Below are 19,795 nucleotides of genomic sequence, written 5' to 3'. Positions count from 1 at the left end.
CAGAATCATCTTTGAAGTTTTCTCTTGTAACTGAGACACTTTTATTTTTCCAAATGTAAAAATTGAGAGTAACCAATATATTGAGTATAGTCAAGTTCATTTTTTTCTTGTAATTTTCAGAAGGAGCTAAAAACAGAATATCATATCCCTGTGATTCACAGATAAATAGCTCCTTTGACATAATATAAAAATATTAGCCCCTATTCATCTTCATTATTACTGAAAATGTGACCGTATAGACACATTTTTTTTTACTGTTACTGTATTTGTAATTGTATAAAAGCTTAATGGTAAATACACCTTTTTATTTTTTATTGTTATTGTATATGTGATATATAGGGGGGTTACAATTACGTAAGTCAGGTAATGAGTATGTTTCTTTTTGAACAGTGTCGCCTCTTCCCTTGCTTTCTCCTAGGTTTTCTCTTACAACCTCCCTCCTTCAAGTTGTATAGCTCATTTTCAACATAGTGTCTAGTATTACTGTTGCATTGTTTACCCTTTGTCCCACCATATATCTTAAAGTCAATTTTCCAAAGAGAGTTGATGGTGTTAATATCTATTCTCAAGTTCTCAGCCATTCTGCCCTCCTGCTTTTGACATTTGATTATCAATTTTACCTGTTTTACAGTAAAGCAGGAAGCAAAGCATTATAATTGGCATCGAGAACTAAAGTTTCTCTTTATGAAGTGTTAAAGTATCATGCTCACAGCCAGAATGCTGTCCCAGCATTTCTGTAATGACATAAGGGACTAGAGGGGCTGGGAAGGTGGCTCAGTGGTAGAGTGCTTACCTTGCATGCATGAGGCCCTGGATTCAGCTCCTCAGCACCACATAAGCAGAAAAAGCTGGAAGTGGCACTGTGGCTCAGTGGTAGAGTGCTAGCCTTAAGCTGAAGAGCTGAGAGACAGCACTCAGGCCCAGAGTTCAGGCCCCACGACTGACAAAAGAAAAGTGAGGGGGACTAGAAACTCAACCTTTATGTAATCACTGATTTTAGAATAGTTATCAAAGCAAACAATTAAACAAGTCCAGAAGTGGCGGGGATGTAGCTAATAACAAAGCATTTGCCTAATTAGTACAATGTTCTGTGTTAAATCCCTAGTACCAAAAAGAAAAAAGAAAAAAGAAAAAAAGAAAAGAAAATATTACAAACAAAAACAACAACAAAAACAAAAACCAAGTCTGAGATACAGACTAATGAACCTAGAGCTAATGTATTTACGCTATTAACTTCTTGGCTTTGCTTTTTGTTGTTGTTGTCTTATTTATTTCAACAGGTAGAAATTTGAAGGTAGGGACATATGATTGCTAGACAAGAGCTCTACCACTTGCCCTGTAACCTCAGCTGCTTTTGGCCCAAGATAGCCTCAGAACATGAGCCTCCTTTTTCTGCTTCCTACATAGTATGAACTATAGTCATTTATTACCACCCTGACCTCCTATCTGCATCTCCAACTAGCTGCTCTTCAGGTAAGACTCACTGCTCCCAACCATATACCATCAATGTTTCTAAACCATCCCGATAAACCCCCTGGTACCTTTATATCAAAACTCTAGCTGGATTTACCAGCAGTTTTTCTCAGCTTTGTCAATCTTCATTGCTTTACCAGGCAGGCTCCCCTAGTGATAGCAAAATATAATTTCCATTCTGAAATTTACTCCATTCTGAACACAAAAGCATATCATCTAAAAAATTTCAGTAGTCATGAGTTTTCTCTCTTCTTAGTACATGCCATCTATTCAATATTATAAAGAAAATATTATTTATGCTGTTTTGTAGAGATATGTTGAGGTTAGAAATTAGTTATTCTAGAGGGTTAAAATGAAGATAATTCCTTGAAGGGATGATTGTAGATTGAGGTTAGAATATGCCAGATCAAATCGGGGACTGTGAATTGTCCAGAAATTCACTATGGTGAAATGATACATACATACATACATATATATATATACACACATATATATGTATATATATACATATACACATATAAACATACATATATGTGTATATATACACATATATGTATATATACACATATATGTATATATACACATATATGTATATATACACATATATATTTATGTGTATATATGTATGTATGTATATATATATATGTATATATGGACAGCAGAGGAATTTGAATTTCTGGAAGCAAAGAATGCACTGGTGTGATTCAGCTTCAGCCACAAGTGTAATACTGAAGCAGAATCTATTCTCTTTCACTTCATATCACCAACTGGTGCTGCCTCTACTTCCCATATGGGAAGACACTAAGAAAGAAAGCCTAGAGCTGGGCACTGGTGGCTCATGCCTGTAATCCTAGCTACTTAGCAGGCTGAGATCTGAGGATCACAGTTCAAAGCCAGCCCGGTCAGGAAAGTCTGTGACACTCTTATCTCCAATTAACCACCAGAAAACCAGAAGTGGTGTTGTTGCTCAAAGTGGTAGAGTGCAAGCCTTGAGCGAAAGAGTTCCTGACAGCATTCAGGTCCTGAGTTCAAGCATCATGAATGACAAAAAAAAGAAGGGGCCGGAGGAGAGAGAAAAGCTGAGGGACTGAAGGAAAGAGGGAAGGAAGGAAAAAGAAAAAGGAAAGAACATAAGAAAGGAAGAAAAAATAAAAAAGAAAAGAAAGAGAGAAAACAAGTCAGCCTGGAAAGCTGGTTGCCAGGGGCTCAAATCAATTCTAGATACTTGGTTGGATAAAAAATGGAGGATTGTGATTCAAGGCTGGGCAGAAAAGTTCACAAGACCTCTTCTTAACCCATAGCTGACAGAGAAAGTGAGTAATAGTGGTAACATTCTCATTCCTTTGAATGAGTAAGACCAGGAGGAATGGGTAAACAATTTTCTTCCTATTTCTTCCATCTCCTGACATATCCCATTCCTGTGTCAACCAGTGAAGAGATAGCTTTGTCTAGAAGACCTTCAGGGGCTCAAGTTCCATATCTATCATCAGTCATTCCTGTTGTAATTGCAAAGCTAACCTTCCAGTGTGTCACTCTGTTGTAGCACTGTATGACACACACTCTGTGATGTTGTAGCCTGCCTCTTGCAGCAGGGAAAGCTTCAAGTAGCCTAGTACTAGTCCACACTTTGAGCTGAGGGGAATAGAGATAAAGGAGAGAATGATCATTTTGGATTGTCACCTGCAAAGACTCATCCTCCAAGAATATGAAATCATGATCCCAATCAACTAGGCCTGCAAAAAGAAGATAGCCAATCAAATAACCCAACCCATGATGTAGAACCTGTACTCAATCCTGCCTTGAAATCTGTATGTTATCCTTTAGCCATGTACTAATAAACCTTTGTGTTTTCTATTCTCCTGCCTTGGTAAATTCTTTTTCTAACCCACAGTTCCAAAATCCATGACAGTTTGCTGTCAGTTCATGTCTTTCTTTGGTTTCATGATGGTTAGACATCCTGACTGAATTAATTTTCTACATCTTCTATGACATAGTAACACAAACTGGGTTGGTTAAAGCAATAGATATTTATTCTTCCATAATGTGGAGCTATATATTAAGAGTCAAAATGTTGGCAGAGCCATTCTAGATAGTTGGGGTCTGGGATGTGCCATAAAGGGCCATGCATTAAAAGCTTTGTCCTAGCCTGGCACTAATGGGAAGTGATGGGCAAGTGGGAGGTTTCAGTCGTGGGGGTCTCGGAGTGTACCCTCACAGGAGAGTTGGGTTCCTTAGCCCCTTCTACTTTTGTCCTTTCACATCCTGGCCATAAGGTACATGGTTTTGATATACGATCTCATATATAATGATGTATTTCCCTCCCCTCCCAGTTCTAAAGAATTTGTCTGCCTGATCTAAGACAGAGACTTTCCAAACTATAAGCCAAAAATAAACCTTTCTCTTTATACCTGATGATCCTCAGTATCTGATTACAGTGACAGAAGGCTGATGACTATGACCATCTTCCCTCCAAATCCTCTGGTTAAGATGCCAACCTGGCTTCTTTTCTTCTAGTTTCTGGGAAGCTCCCGATATTATTGGGCAGCATCTCTGCCTTTCTGTCCATGGTTTTCTCTCAAGGATCATAGCTATCTGTAATTAGGCCTCACTTTAATGCAGCATGACTTCATCGTAAACACATTCGTGAAGGCCCTATTTTCCAATGGAGTCACATTCAGAGTTATTGTGGTGTAGATGGAAATCAACTTTTAGGGGCAGCTTAAATCAATAATCAATACATGCTTTTTTTCTTGTCTTCGCAAAATTGTTTTTACTTTTATTGATTTACATATGGTTTAAGTAACAGTTTGGAGACTATGAATTTGCCTCTGATTCTTGATGGTTAGGCAAGTTCATTTAGACTATGCTGTACAAATTTCTATCTTGTTCAAATGGCCATATCTCCCCAACAACGTGTTTATATTCTTTTAGAACCTTTCTCTTCAATTGCATCAATCTGGCAATAAATCATGAGTATGTTTCTAGTCACATAAATTAGGCACGACCTATCTCTTCACAGTCATTCTAGAACATTTGTTTTCACTGAATCATCAGCATTATCTTTATTTTTTTCTTCTGTCTTCTCCATAAAACTGTGCCAAAGAATTCCTTACTATTCCACAGTTTTATTGCTGCTGCAGATGTAGGATATCATTATCTTATCTTCATGTAAACCAAGAAACGCCTAATCCCTCAAAGAGACTAAAAATGTTTTCTTCAGCTGTTTCTCATTCACCCAAAGTTTCAGCCAGGCCTGGTCCCAGGCTAACCCCACTCACATACTGAGCTTTTTACAAGACCTCCATGTCCTTCAGAGACTGAGCTTCTGCCGCCAGGGATTTTGGGTTGCTGATCTGAGGCAAAAGCATTTTACTCTTTGTTGCTCATTTCTAAATTCTCCCTTCTTGACACAATATTTATTTCAGCAATAAAACAATTCACAAGGTCACACTATCTGTCACAAATACTTTAAGGTTCTCTAGTGGACAGCCATGTTTAACTACAAAGCATATTAATGGAAAACAAAGTAAAATACTGAGAGGGAAAAAACATCCAGCTTATTAAAATCATAATCATCCTGTAACTAGTTAAAGTGACCTTTAATAAGCTAAATAATCTTGAAGACCATGAGAGGCCATATGTCTCAAACATACTTCAGAATAGATGAGATGTCTCTTTAATATATGACAGCTACTGGTGATTAGACTTTATCTTTAGGCCACTTCTTCCAATAGAGATTTTGAGTGCTGACTTAATACTTCCAGGCTATCAGGACCAAGTATAGAATCAATCCCAAATCAATTTCAAATATACTCAAAAAATAGAAAATAATCCAGTCTACTCATTCTAGTGGATATGTCTGACATCATATATTAGTGCCATTATTCCACAAACACTGTATTAATGACTATCTTGACTCTTTTCCAGTGGCTGAGATATAGCAATGACTGTATGTCTCCTTTGTGCAATGCAGCAGGAAGAGACATTGAAAGGCATTAGTGAAGCAGAGGGAAGTAAAGTAGGACTGAGAAATGAGGATTGAAAGATGGTAGGACTTGGGATATTAACTAAAACGGTTGGAGAAGGGACTTACCATTGGAAATGACATTTGAGCAGATGTAGGAAAGATAGATGGGAATAAGTCCAAAAAAATGAACCACAGCTCAGAAAGAGAGAGTTCCATGTGATAACAGTAGAGAGGGGGGAAATGTGAGCACAGGAAAGTGAGTAAGATAAGAATAATATGAGAGGAGATACCTAATGGGAACTAAATCCTACAGGGCTTTTAAGGTAGTTTTCAACATTTAAATTAACTTGGAAGAAGATGGAAAGCTATTGAAAGGATTTCAAAAGAGAAGAATCACTTGATTCGATTGCCCTTGAAATAATGCTCTGGCTTCATAGTCTAATGGAGGAATAGGAATGGGCCAAGGAAGATTATTTAGGTTATTCAGGTGGCTATTGAAATATTTAAGCAAGAGACGAGAGTGGCTTTTGCTTGGAGTTAGCCTTAGAGAAGTGTTGAGAAGGGGTCAGGGTATAGGTCAGTTTGGAAGATAGAGATGACAGTTGGCTGGCCTACCAGTAGAGGCATGAGAATAAAAGAATAGAGAGATGACTTCAAGCATTTTGGCTTGAGACACTGGAAAGATGAAATCATAGTGTAGTGAGATTGAAGAGGTTGAGCTGAAGTGGAGCAGAAATCAAGAGTTTGCTTTGGGAATTATTCATTTTTGAGATGCGTATTCAGTTTCCATGTGAAGCTATCAAGGAAAATGTAGGGCTAGGACTTGGAGTTCAGAGGCAAAGCTTGGGTTGTAGAGGTAAATCCCGTAGATGCCTGAAGAGAGGTTGTGGTGTCTCTTTATCAGCACAGAAATGACTTGAATTCTGCCAAACTAAGCAATCATACTGTACATGTTAGCAACACATTTTACAGGGCCAACTCTGGCCTTTTGCAATGTTCTTGTGGTTCCTAAGATAAATAAACACAGCCTATGCTTCTCTCTGGAGTCATTTGCTAGTATCCTGTCAGCATTTCCAAAACACTCCTTTGCTTGGATGAAAAACCCCTCAAGAAAGGATTTTATATTTTTCTTTCCTTTTTTTTTAAAACAGCTCTTAATTTTCTCTTAGGAGTTTAAAATTGTATAAAAATACTTTCTGTTTTCGTCAAGGTTCACATAACTAACTGATAGTTTGACCATTGTAAATAAATAGTTTTAATAAGAAACAAAGTTCACTCCTGAAACAGCAGTCATTTCAGTGAGTCTCAGACTTTCAGGAGATGTGTCACCAGAAATTATATGTAAACTTTATAGTCAATGCTACCTTCTATGGGACCCAAAGACAGAACAGCTCCAGACAATCCTTTACCAAGTCAATTCCTTCATTCAACTCACATTGACCATTTGTTTTAAATTAAGAACCATATGATCACTGTATCCATCATCTTATGAGAAGAAAATGTAAAGAATTCCTGGAAATAACTGATTTATCTCTTTTTACAGCAGAAGGTTTTAATTAGCTAGTAGTATTCTTCTGAGAAATATTTGTTCAATTGATTTTCCTACATTATTTTTTGTTTATTTTACCGTTTTATTTATTGTTTTCATTGTATGCCCTGGATATGAATCATTTGTCTCTTAAATAGTAGGAGAAGATTTTGTGCCATTTTATGGGTTACATTTTGATTCTGGCATTTGTTTCTTTTTATGTTCAGAAATTTCTTAATCTGGTTGTTTTAATGTGTGCTTAACTTAGAAAATGATATCTTAATTAATTTGGCCATCCAAGCAGTGTTTTAACTTAATTCTTAGAATCTAACAGGAACTACACTAGATCTAGAGGAAATACCAGCAAAATTGTGTCTGTGTTCAACCCTGTAATTGGTAACTTTGACATGTGAGATATAATTTCAATGATTTTTAAACAAATATAAAAGCAATATCTGAAAAGATTCAGAGAGGCAATGAAAATATTACAAACTCATTCATGATTAAAAAGTACAATGTTGAACAAATTTCCTGTTGGCTGCTCCAACTTGAGGAAAAACATCTGGAACACTGAAACAGATCCCAGGCCACCTACAAATCACAATCAGAGCTTTTACTGAGGCCTTGAAAATGATAAACACAGCTTATGGGACCAGATGTTTCTGGATGTTATTCTGTTGACTAAGATTCCTTTTTGTCTTAAACCACTACATTGATAAGTGGAGTTTCTTAGGCTTGTTGCTTGTTATTTATAAGTAGGTTATTTCTGCATTTTCCAAGTGATGAATGCTAATGGAGTTAGTTGTTTACTGAACAGAACGCTTCCCTTGTGGGGACTGCACAATTTATCCTGAGTATGAAGAAAAATGGTATAAAAATCACAGGACCCACTGTATCTGATTCTAAGTCCTTCCCTCAGAATGGGTGCCCTAGACCTCATTTTACTAAAAGTGAAAATTAGGTAATGATGTTTAAACATATTTATTGGCTACACATTTTGCTATTTAGTCCATTTTTTTAAAAAATTTATTATAAAGATACATAAAAATTGTGTATATTAGTGGAGTAATGTCTTGGCTATAGTATAATGTTTCAATGAGATCAAACATACATACCTATCTTCCAAAATACAGACATTTGTCTCCTTATTCATTGGTGCTTTCTGACATAAACATGCAAAACTCCTTTTTAAGCTTTAAAAAAAGTAAAATATATAATTGTTACCAATACCAACCTACTACACAATAGCACACTAAAACTCCTTGTTCCCGTTAGCTCTAATTTTAGTGTTCCTCCTTTGTCCCCCTAACCTCTTTATCTTTTTATAGTTATCATTCTGCTCTCCATTTCTGTGAGATCAAACATTTTACATTCCATATATGGTCATATGGGTGCCCTCATATGGGTGGCATATTTCCCTTAATGATCTCTACTTCCATTTATAAAACACAATCCTGTCTTTTGGATGGAGCTAGACTTTTATAACTCTTCAAAACAGTAGACTGATATCAGGAGTATGTGTATTCTATAATTGTTTCCCTTTTAATAGCAAAAATGACAATAGTAATGCTGCCTAACATTTTCTATGGCTAATTATTTTTACAAGGGTATTCACTGATGTATTTTTATTCTGATTCACAACTAACATTATGACTAAGCTATAAAATGATAGAAAAAGAAAGAATGACCATTTTGAAAGGACTTTGGTGCAATGAGTCCAGACTGTCCACAAAGAGTGTTATAGCCTTGCAACATGAATAGGTCAAAGAAAAATACCTCTGTCGTAGCTCAGAGGACTGTGTTGTCCAAGTCTCAGGGGTGAAAGGATGTGCCTGCAGTCCCACTGCAATGTCTTTTGGTGGTGTGACTATACCAGAATCAGTTGCTGTTGATATAGTACACAACAGCTTTTCAATGCAGAATCCAATGGTCACGTTGACCTGAGATAGTACTTGTAATAGCATTTACAAGTATGTGATGTTACTAATTTACTAATTTGAGCTTAAAACGTGGAGTAATGACCAAGATGTCTACCACCTAAGTTACAGACACTCAGAAAATAGAGTAGTTTTCTCCAAACAGTGACAGGATGTAAAGAATAGTTGCACTAGGGACATTACAGTAGCTCACATTTATGGATTTAGCAGCTCAGTATGTGGGGGCAAGAGGATTGTAATTTGAGGCAAATCCAAGAAATTAACACCTATAGTGATTATGGGAACTGGGTAAAGCCACATAAAATATTATCATGTATGTATGAAAATGCCTGCATTTTTAAGCAGTTCTGTTATCAATAATTGGAAATAACATAAAACAACTAGAAGGCATACATAGCTGGTGACAAGGGATAACAGGACAATCACATTGAAATTCTTTGTTAATAATTCTTCAGAAAATTAAAGGTCAATGTACACCATATCCAGCTATTCCACTGTAAGCACTTTCCACAAGAAATCTGTTCATACAAAGACTGGTACATGAAGCTTTATAGTGGTTTTATTTGCAATCACTAAATCACCACACTTCCCATTGACAGGTGAACAGATTTTATTTTCTAAAAAGTGCATTATTAGTAAAAGGGAATATATAAGTTAGTAGTTTATTTGTAAGTGGTAAAATGAGGGTCAATGGTAGGCAGAATACAAAGAGGAAGCAGTTAACGATGACATGTTCTTTATGGTCACTGAGTGAAAAGTTCATTTACATACATTCAAGTTATTGTATGTTTGGATAAGAAAAAATTTAAGATATAGGGGAACCATTAATGTGGGCATTGGGTCTGTCCCAGAAACACAAGCAATGTGACTCAAGTGTAGGTTGGGCAGAGAGAGAAAATTCAGAAGAGGCTGCGGTGAGGTACCACACCCAGTGGGCTAACCAAACAATGATGATACATAGCTTAAATTTTTATCTTCATGTTGCTGTAGTTTGCATCTGGAATGTCAATATGTACATCCAAAAGTCAGTGTGTGCCAAGGCTGAAGTGATCTTGGGAAATGGTGGAACTATTATGGGATAAGACATAGTGGACAGTTTTCTGGACATTGGGTATCTGGTTCTCCTTTCTTTATGTGGATTCTCAATCATGAGTAGAACAGGCTTGCTCTGCCCACCATGAGTCCAGATAATATAATGTGCATCCCAGGCTCAAACCATAAAGCCTGCAAACCTGCAAGTCTAATCTGCAAAACTATAAGCCAAATTAAAATGTCCTCATTTGTTTTTTGTTTGTTTGTTTGCTTTTTTGTCGGTTGTGGGGCCTGAACTCTTCTGGGCCTGGGTGCTGTCCCTCAGCTCTTTCAGCTCAAGGCTAGTGCTCTACCACTTGAACCACAGGCCACTCCCGGCTTTTTCTGCTTATGTGGTGCTGAGGTATTGAACCCAGGGCTTCGTGCATGCAAGGCAAGCGCTCTACCACTGAGCTACCTTCCCAGCCCAAAATGTCCTCATTTGTAAGTTGATTGTTCTCAAGCATTTGTTACAGCAAGGAAAGACTACAAACATGCATGTTATGATCTCCTTAATCTAGACATCCAAATTCTGTCTGTGCTTCATGGATTTCTGAGACCCACCCAAGTCAAGTGGGAATTGGGCTTCATTCCTCTAGGAATAGTAATGGTGATTATCTACAGACCAAAGAGAACTTGCTTAGTTCAGATTGAGAGGGTCAAGTTCTTGAAATCCCTTTTCACATGGATTCTTTGAAACACAAAAGAAGAAAATTTTATGATTACAGCAGTGCAGGATGAGATATTTTATCCATATTCTAGTATTGTAAAGGAAAGCGAACTCCGAATTCTGGGAGAAGTAAAGGCAGTTTATGGCTTGTTGTTCTCCGATCTGATGTAGTTTTGGAAGCCACTCTAAAGTGAAAAACAGTTGATCTGATCCTCCCTCTCTTCTCAGTGAAGTACTATGCACAAACTAGCTTTAGTCAAGATGACAATAAGAAAAAATAAAAATAAAAATAAAGTTTTCTTTATTTTGATTTAAAGTAATAGAAGCACATTTCATTGGTGCTCTTGCAGAGTTCAATAAAAATTACCCTTGGCTGAGGAACCAGTTTTCTTCTTATTGTGATGCAGAGAGCCAGGTTTCTGGGTTCTTTCCATACATGGCTTCCAAGGTGGCTGGCATCACTCACATAGCCAATGAGAAAAAGAAAAACAAACCTCAGTCTCCTGGGATGACCACCATTGCTTCCAGTTATGTATCACAGTGGTCAGGGTTAATCATGGCCCTCCTTTCTGCCAGAGGCAAGGTCAGAAAATGAAATCTTTTATAGAAAAGCTGCTTCACAGAGAAAACAACACTATGGAGATCATCTAAAGTTTTTGTGTGTTCTTCATCAGAAGCCATGTGTGTTCAGCATCACTGTAAATTATGTCACTGTTGGAATCCAGGAATTTAAACCCAAAGAGAGCAGATATAGGAAAAGATTAGGAATAGTACGCACTTGGCATTGTGAGGAGATATGCAATGGAATTTGAGTCTCATTCATTCTTCCTATTGAATTATTCTGTTCATCAACGACGGATATTTTGTTAGCCAGAATATAGAGACAAACAATATGTAATTTCTGCTGAAGCAAAATCTTGAACATTTCTAACTTGTGCCCAAATTTAATTCCTTAGCAACAATGTTTGGGTGATCATTTCAAATACTGCAGGCAAAACTGAATAGCTGTTATTTCATGTCTAATCATCTTCAATTGGATAGAGAGAGACAATTGGGGGTATAACATCTTATACAGATTTCATTTTTTTATGTTTTTCTGGCAGACATACAAATGATGTGCTCTTGAGTCTCTATTTGTTGATTTGTTTTTTTCAACTGAGTCTGGCAAGATAAGTGATCAGCTGATGGAATCAGAAATTTGTTCTTTAGCAGAACTGCATTCCAGAAAGCATTCACAGAAACAAACATAGCATGCTCAAATATGTTCTGCTAAATATCTAAAAGGGATTATCCTGTGGACAGCTAGAAGGAAAAGGAGTATGCCAGGAACCTGAAACTTTCGATTAGGGGCAAAATGCCAAACTGAAATCACTCAAGGATGAAAAAAATATCTTAAAATTCCCTACAACATCTTGCAGAAAACTCTAACATTAAAATAAAAGCTATACTTGTGAATAGAAAACACAAGGGAAATTTTTTTTTTTAACTTTTGAAAGCTCTTGCCTTCTGTTTTAATAAGTCATGAAGAAGTGCATGAGATTCTGAGATAGAGGAAAATGGAGAACTGGAGGATAGGCAATGTTTACAGGCAAACAGAATAGGAGAAGACAAAACGTGTCTCCGGAAACAGCACTGAGTTAAGTAAATGGAGCAGAAAAATCTACAACATCTCCAGGTGCTTATAAAACAGGACAGCCAAACAAAACACGACTGTTCTGACTTGACAACAAACATACTGGAAAGAAAAGTGTTCTAGGGTTGTTTGTGATTCTTTAAAAACACAAACAAACAGGATTCCAGCCAGGCTCTAATGGCTGACACCTGTAATCCTAGCTATTCAGGAAGCTGAGATCTGAGGATCCTATGGGAAACCACCCCAGGCAGGAAAGTCCTTGAGACTCTTATCTCCAATTAACCATGGAAAACCATAAGTGGCACTGTGGCTCAAAGTGGTACATTGAGCAAAAAAACTCAGTGACAGGGCCCAGGCCCTGAGTTCAATCAGTTCAATCCTCATGACTGACAAAAAAAAAAAAAAAAAGGATACAGCTGGGCATCTATTGGCTTCTGTTTGTAATCCTGGTTTTTCAAGAGGCAAAAACTCGGAGGACTGTAGCTCAAAGTCAGCCATGACAGAAAAGATCAAAAGACTCTGGGTCCAAAATAACCAGTTAAAACACATCATTAGAAGGCTGGGGGCCTGCTCAAGTAGTAGAGTACCCACAGAACTACCAAGCTGAGAAGAGACAAGCCTTAACTTCAAATCTAAGCAAAATTACAAATAATGCAGGAAAAATGACTACAAACAAAACATAGAATTAAAATTTTAAATTTGCAATTTGAAAGTGAACCAATAAATAAATAAATCTGATAAAATACTTTGGTTTCCAAGAAATGCTAGTATCAAAAACAAAAGTGAATTCACACAAAGATAATGTGGAACAAGCAGCAAATCCAAAAGTTTCTACCAAAGAACTTAGAAGTTCAATTCTGAAATTTTATTTTTTAAGTTTTTCTTTTGTTGTTGTTGTTGTTGGTGGTGGTGGTGGTGGTGGTTATGGGGCTTGAAATCAGGGCCTGGGCACAGAGTCCCTGAGCTCTTTTGCTCAGGGCTAGTGCTACCATTTGAGCCACAGTGCCATGGCCATTTTTTTTCCCCGTCAGTTAATTGGACTTTCCTGCCCAGGTTGTCTTTGAACCACAATCCTCAGATCTCTGCCTCCTGAATAGCTGGGATTAGAGGCATGAGCCACCGGCACATAGATCAATCCTGAAAAATTTAAATCATACCTATGTGCTCCTTTATGTTATTTTCCTAGAACCTGGGCTATAGTAGATACTCAATAACTAATTATTCATTGGATGAAAGAAGTAATAAAATAAATGCAAGTGGAAGCATATTTATTCAAATCAACAAGGACAAAAACAATGGTCCAAATAACAAATCTTGAATGCTATATGAGAAATATAGGATTTTTCTTTCACATTATTTTTGTTTTTTGCTATTGGTGCTTAAGCTCAGGGTCTTATGCACTTATCTGGCGTGGTTGTTTGGTTATTGTTCTACCACTTGAATCATGATTCCATTCTGGAGATGAACTGTTGAAAACTTTTCTCTCTAGGCTGGCTTTGAACCATGATCCTCCAGACTTCAGTCTCTTGAGTAGCTTGGATTACAGATATGAGTCCCCAGCATCTAACTTCAACAACTTTTAAGTAATAAAGATTGTGCCTGATTTTATTCTCTGCATTCTGCTCATCCTAATTAATATTCTTAGATTTTTTTTGTCCAAGAGAACATACTTTATATTAACTTATAATCATAGAAATAAATGTAAGTTCATATACTGAAAAGAAAAATACAAAAATATAATATAAAATATATATTATATCATCTAATATATAACATATAACTTATATAAGAAATACATTGTTTTATATTGTATAATATATTATGTTATATAATATATTTATACATAAAACATAAAAATTTGCCATCTAAAACCTAGGAAGACTTTATGGTAATACAATCTCCAAAGCATATCCTCAGTGATTAATTTTTTTGATTATATGCACCAACACCAACATCATGCTTTGTCACACAGGCTGGGAAATATTCATAGTAGTTTTTCTGCTATTACTCTTTCTCTCTCTCTCTCTCCATAAATATTTCATCTACTCTCAGTTCCCTTATAGAACATAGGTCAAATCATACCACTCTATGTCTACACTGCTCATGGACTTCCCATTATATTTAGACAGATTATTAAGTTACTACTCACTCTCACACAAACAACTCAGAAGGATTTTCAATTACTAGTGAAAGCCAAAAGACTCTCTACAAACATATACTTTTCCTTAGTTTGGAATAATTGAGGATATATATTACAACGGTCTTCTGTTTTTTTGTGTGATTTTTTTAATAGTCACTTAAGAAGGTGAATCAAGATGTGATTGATAGTAGAGTAATCCATCTGTTAAGAGTTAATTTAACATGTATTCTTTTGGAAGCCAGGGAAAATAAAATTATAATGGGTTTATTCTGGTCTGTTTAATGTCTTTTCTGGGAATAAACTTTGGAATAAGCCAAAAGCACACTGGGAAATTTTCTTGTGGGTATATTGATTGTTCTTCCCAGAAGTGATGCTGCTGAGTATACTGGACAACCAAAGGAAAGAAGGCATGAATGTTAGCCAGTCTGGGTTTATTTGTGATCACTAGGATTATGACTCAGAATGGAGTCCTGAAGTGAGTCATGATCTCATTTGTCACTTTGGAAAAAAGAAGAAAGACAAGTGTTTAAGTAGAAAAACACACTGTAGATGGGCTGGATCGGGAAATATAACCACTAAGATATCTTCCTCCAATTCCTAAGGTCACTCTAGCCATGAATATGATTAAGATATATTAATCTCATGGGCTGGGAAGTTGGCTCAGTGGTAGAGTGCTTGCCTCGCATGCATGAGGCCCTGGGTTCCATTCCTGAGCACCACATAAGCAGAAAAAAACCAGAAATGGCGCTGTGGCTCAAGTGGTAGAGTGCCAGCCTTGAGCTGAAGAGCTGAGGAACAGTGCCCAGGCCCAGAGTTCAGACCCCACGACCGGATCCCCCCTTCCAAAAAAAAAATATGTATATATTAATCTTATCTACCCTCTCCTCATTTTTGTCTTTTGACTATATATCCATTTATTGTTCCTCTCAGTTCATGTGCAGCCACAATAGTTCTATGTGGGGAATTCATGTCCTCTAACCCAAAGGGGGAATGATCAGGAAAAGAAAGTAAAAAGGTACGAACAGGGTATACTATCACTTTTATACTTATTATCTCAACCTCCTTAGCCTTTATATATGATTCTTGTTTATGTTTTTAATAGAATAAAACTGTTGAAAATATGTGTGTAAGATATATATATATATATATATATATAATGTATAGTATATAATGTATATCCTCAATCATTCCAACTTAAGGAAAAGTGTATGTTTGTAGAGAGTGTTTTGGCTTTCACTAGTAATTGAAAATCCTTCTGAGGTGTTTGTGTGAGAGTGAGTAGTAACTTAATAATCTGTTTAAATATAATGGGAAGTCCATGAGCAGTGTAGACATAAAGTGGTATGATTTGATTTGACAATAAAAGACCCCAAATAGCAAAAATGATCCTTAACAGGAAGAACAGTGCTGGAGGAATATCAATACCAAATTTCAAACTCTACTGCAAAGCCCTAGTAATCAAAACAGTTTGGAACTGGCACAAGAACAGACACCAGGACCAATGGAATAGACTTGAAAACTCAGAAATGAACCTAAAGACCTATAGCCATCTAATCTTCGATAAGGGAGCTAAAAAAATAGAATGGAAGAAAGACAGCCTCTTCAGTAAATGGTGCTGGCAAAATTGGTTAACTACTTGTAGAAAACTAAAGCTAGATTCTTATATATCACCCTGCACCAGAATCAACTCCAAATGGATCAAAGACCTTGAACTCAAAGCAGACACTCTGAAAACATTACAGAATGGAATAGGAGAAACCCTAGGTCTCCTTGGCACAGGCCGAAATTTTCTTAATAGAGAGCCAGAAACACAATAAATCAAAGAAAGGTTGGACAAATGGGATTGCATAAAATTGCAGAGCTTCTTCATGGCAAAGGACATAGCTAGCAAGATCAATAGAAAGCCCATGGATTGGATGAAGATCTTCACTAGCCATACAACAGACAAGGGTCTCATATCTAATATATACCTGGAACTTAAAAAATTAAATCCCCAAAAACAAATCCTCAAAGAAACAACTGCCCAATAAATAAGTGGGCTAAACACTTAAAGAGAAAATTCTCTGAAGAGGAAATAAGGATGGCCAATAGACACATGAAGAAATGCTCAACCTCTCTAGCCAGAAAAGAAATGCAAAGCAAAACAATATTGAGATACCACCTCGCCCCAGTTAGAATGGCTATAATCAAGAACTCTAATAACAACAGATGCTGGAGGGGATGTGACCAGAAGGGAACCCTACTGACTTGTTGGTGGGAGTGTAAACTTGTTCAGCCACTTTGGAAAGCAGTATGGAGGTTCCTCAAAAGACTCCACATAGAGCTCCCCTATGACCCAGCAATCCCACTTTTGGGCATTTACCCAAATGATCACAAACAAGACCACACAAAAGCTACCAGCACGACTATGTTTATTGCAACATTATTTACCATAGCTAAGATATGGAACCAACCCAGATGCCCCTCAATAGATGAATGGATCAAGAAAATGTGGTATATATACACAATGGAATTCTATGCCTCCATCAGAATGACATTGACCCATTTGTTATGAAATGGAAAGACTTGGAAAAAATTATATCAAGTGAAGTAAGCCAGGCCCAAAGAAACATAGGTCCCATGGTTTCCTTTATTTGTAATAACTAGTATATGTCGGAGTCAAGCAGAAAAGGTCAGATAAATTGATGTTAGTGGAATGAACCCCAAGATAAGTATTCAATTTTTTGTTTTTTTTTCCTTTCATGCAATTGTTTCTATCATATTTATAAGATAATTTCTATGTTGCTTTGTATGTCCCTCAGCCACAGTATAACCCATATTTTCACTGTATTTGATGTTGGTATGATTTGTGGAGGGAAAGGAAAAAAAACAAATTGTTTAACTAGGGATACAGGTGGACCCATTGCAACAATGAGCTGTGCAACAATGAGCTGTCTTTATGTCAAAAAACAAACTTAACAACTTTGGTGGGGAATGGGGGGAGGATTAGGTGGGGGGAGGGGAGGAGTATGGAAAAGGATGGGAAGGGGAAACAAAGAGGAGGCAACAATGCTTGATAAGAAATGTACTCGTTATCTTGCTCATGTAATTGTAACTCCTCTGTATGTATTCTTACAATTAAAAAAAAACAGAAGTCACATTCTCTAATGTGGCACTATGGATTGGGCTTTAATAGGTTCAATCAAGTAAAAATATATTATTATTGAAGTTTAGAAGTCATAAATCCTCAAAGAGTTTCCTCCAAATAATACTTCTTGAAGATATTATTTAGGTGAACCTGTTATTCCACAAAATGTTTTGGAATCATTGTCGGCAAAGTAATGAGTTTTCAAAGATGCTTACATTTTAATTCTCAAACCTTATGACCATGTTACATTACGTGACCATGAGAAATTATGGTAGATGATCACATTAAGAGTTCTACTTAGTTGACCTGAAAATACGGGGATTCACCTTGGGGTCACTGGGTGATCCAGTGTAATTCCAATGTCCTTGAAGAGGGAGGAAGGAGGCAGAACAGCCCTTGGCAGAGTGATGTGATATGAACGACTCGGTGGCCATAGCGGTGGCTGAAAAAGACGTTCAGTCTGTAAGAGCTGAATGAATGACTGTTCTCTTAGAGACACATGCAAATAGATCTTCCTACAGATACCTTGATTTTAGCCCACAAGAACTAATTTGGGGCTTCTACAACAACTAAATGTTAGTGAGTCAGTTTTATTTCAAGGTGTTAAAGTTGTTGTAACTTATTACAGAAGCATTGGAATTGATCTTACTTGTATGCCTTGTCCCTCACTGTACTCTGGCTAGTGAGGCCTTAGCTGTGTTACTAGACAGTTAACAACCCAAGAGATTTGACGGTAAGTCAGAATACAATGAGGTATACACAGCCCCACAAGATATGACCCAGTATGCTCATGAACTACAACTTCCATTTGCAAAAATGAGCAAACAAAACCCAAAGCATCCAGAGAATCAAAAGAACAAAGACCAAGCTCTCCATTGTCACTGTTTACCCCAGTTCCCTGCCACCAAGTGGATTTACTAAACTTCTTCACACCTAAATTCCATCCTGTAGAAAATACTGGCAAGCTTATTAAACTCTGGAAGGATGAAGTAACTTTATAAATTGAAGATGGTAAGCATTAATAGAGATATAAAACATTGTTATCTAGTAACTTCTGGTTATGTGTCATCCAGTGTTGGAAGTCATTTCAGAATGTCTGAATGAGATTCACAAATTATCACTCTGTGTGGAACTGGGTAACTAGCCCATTTCTAGTCTTTCCGACACCATGTCTGAAGAACAGAAATATTTTTGAGGATTATTAAATATCTTTTCTTCTATTTGTATCAGTTGCAGTCAGAGGCTCATGTTCAAAGCCAGCTCAGGCAGCAAAGTCCATGAGACTCTTATCTCCAATTACCACTAGAAAACCAGAAGTGGAGCCATGGCTCAAAGTGACAGAGCACTGACCCAGAGCAATAAAAGCTCAGGACAGCACCTAGGATCTGAGTTCAAGCTCCACGACTGACAAACAAAAAAATAGGCAGAGATGTTATATGCAGAAAAACAAGCTGACAGTGCACAAAATTATATAAAGGAGTTCTTCTATTAGTCAAGGAAATCAGTATTTTTTTGTGATTTCTAAGAAATTAGTGATTTGGATTTGGAATCTGAGATCCTTAGGAGGAGATCATTTGACAGTACAAAGGAAGGGTCTGTGTGTTTGGTAGCCTAAATCTTTCAAACTGAGGAAATGGGGTCTTCTACATTACACAGAGATAAAGTTAGACAAACAAATAGAATATAATGCCCCAAACTCCCCCTACTATTGTAGTTACTTGATAAGTTTGTTTCACATGAAGTCTTTGGGTCATGAATATTTATGCAGAATCATTAAGGAAAATCTCCTGGGTGTCTATGTTTATTAAAGTTACTTGGAGAAGTTTAATCAATGGCAAACTCTAAAAGAATATGTCTCTTTTAAAAATCCACATTATTGCCAACCCTAACTAGAGAATTAAAAACTAATAATACACGGGTTTTGCCAAATAAACAAATCACCGCCAAGTTTTGTGTAATCTATCCACCCAGTTTTCTTTTGGGAAACTTGAGAAGGATTTTTTTCTATGACATCAAGATAATTCCATTGTTATGAAAAGGAAGAAAAAAAACATTAGGCTTGGGCTGGAATATAATAGGGTTGGGTGAATATTGAAAAATGTGTATTCTGCAGAATGGGAGGTTTAGATGTATTCTAGAGTTTTCAATATTGAAGTAATTATTGTGAAATCATCATTGTGGTTTATGAATAAGTTAAACACAACTTGTATTTTAAACCTCCACAGCTATTTTCTTTTGTAACTGAGAGG

The sequence above is a fragment of the Dipodomys spectabilis genome, unplaced genomic scaffold (assembly GCF_019054845.1).
Source record: "Dipodomys spectabilis isolate Male_0828 unplaced genomic scaffold, ASM1905484v1 ptg000163l, whole genome shotgun sequence".
Classification (NCBI taxonomy): Eukaryota; Metazoa; Chordata; class Mammalia; order Rodentia; family Heteromyidae; genus Dipodomys; species Dipodomys spectabilis.
The sequence above is the reverse complement of the archived record's forward strand: the minus strand, read 5'-3'. Positions refer to the sequence as shown.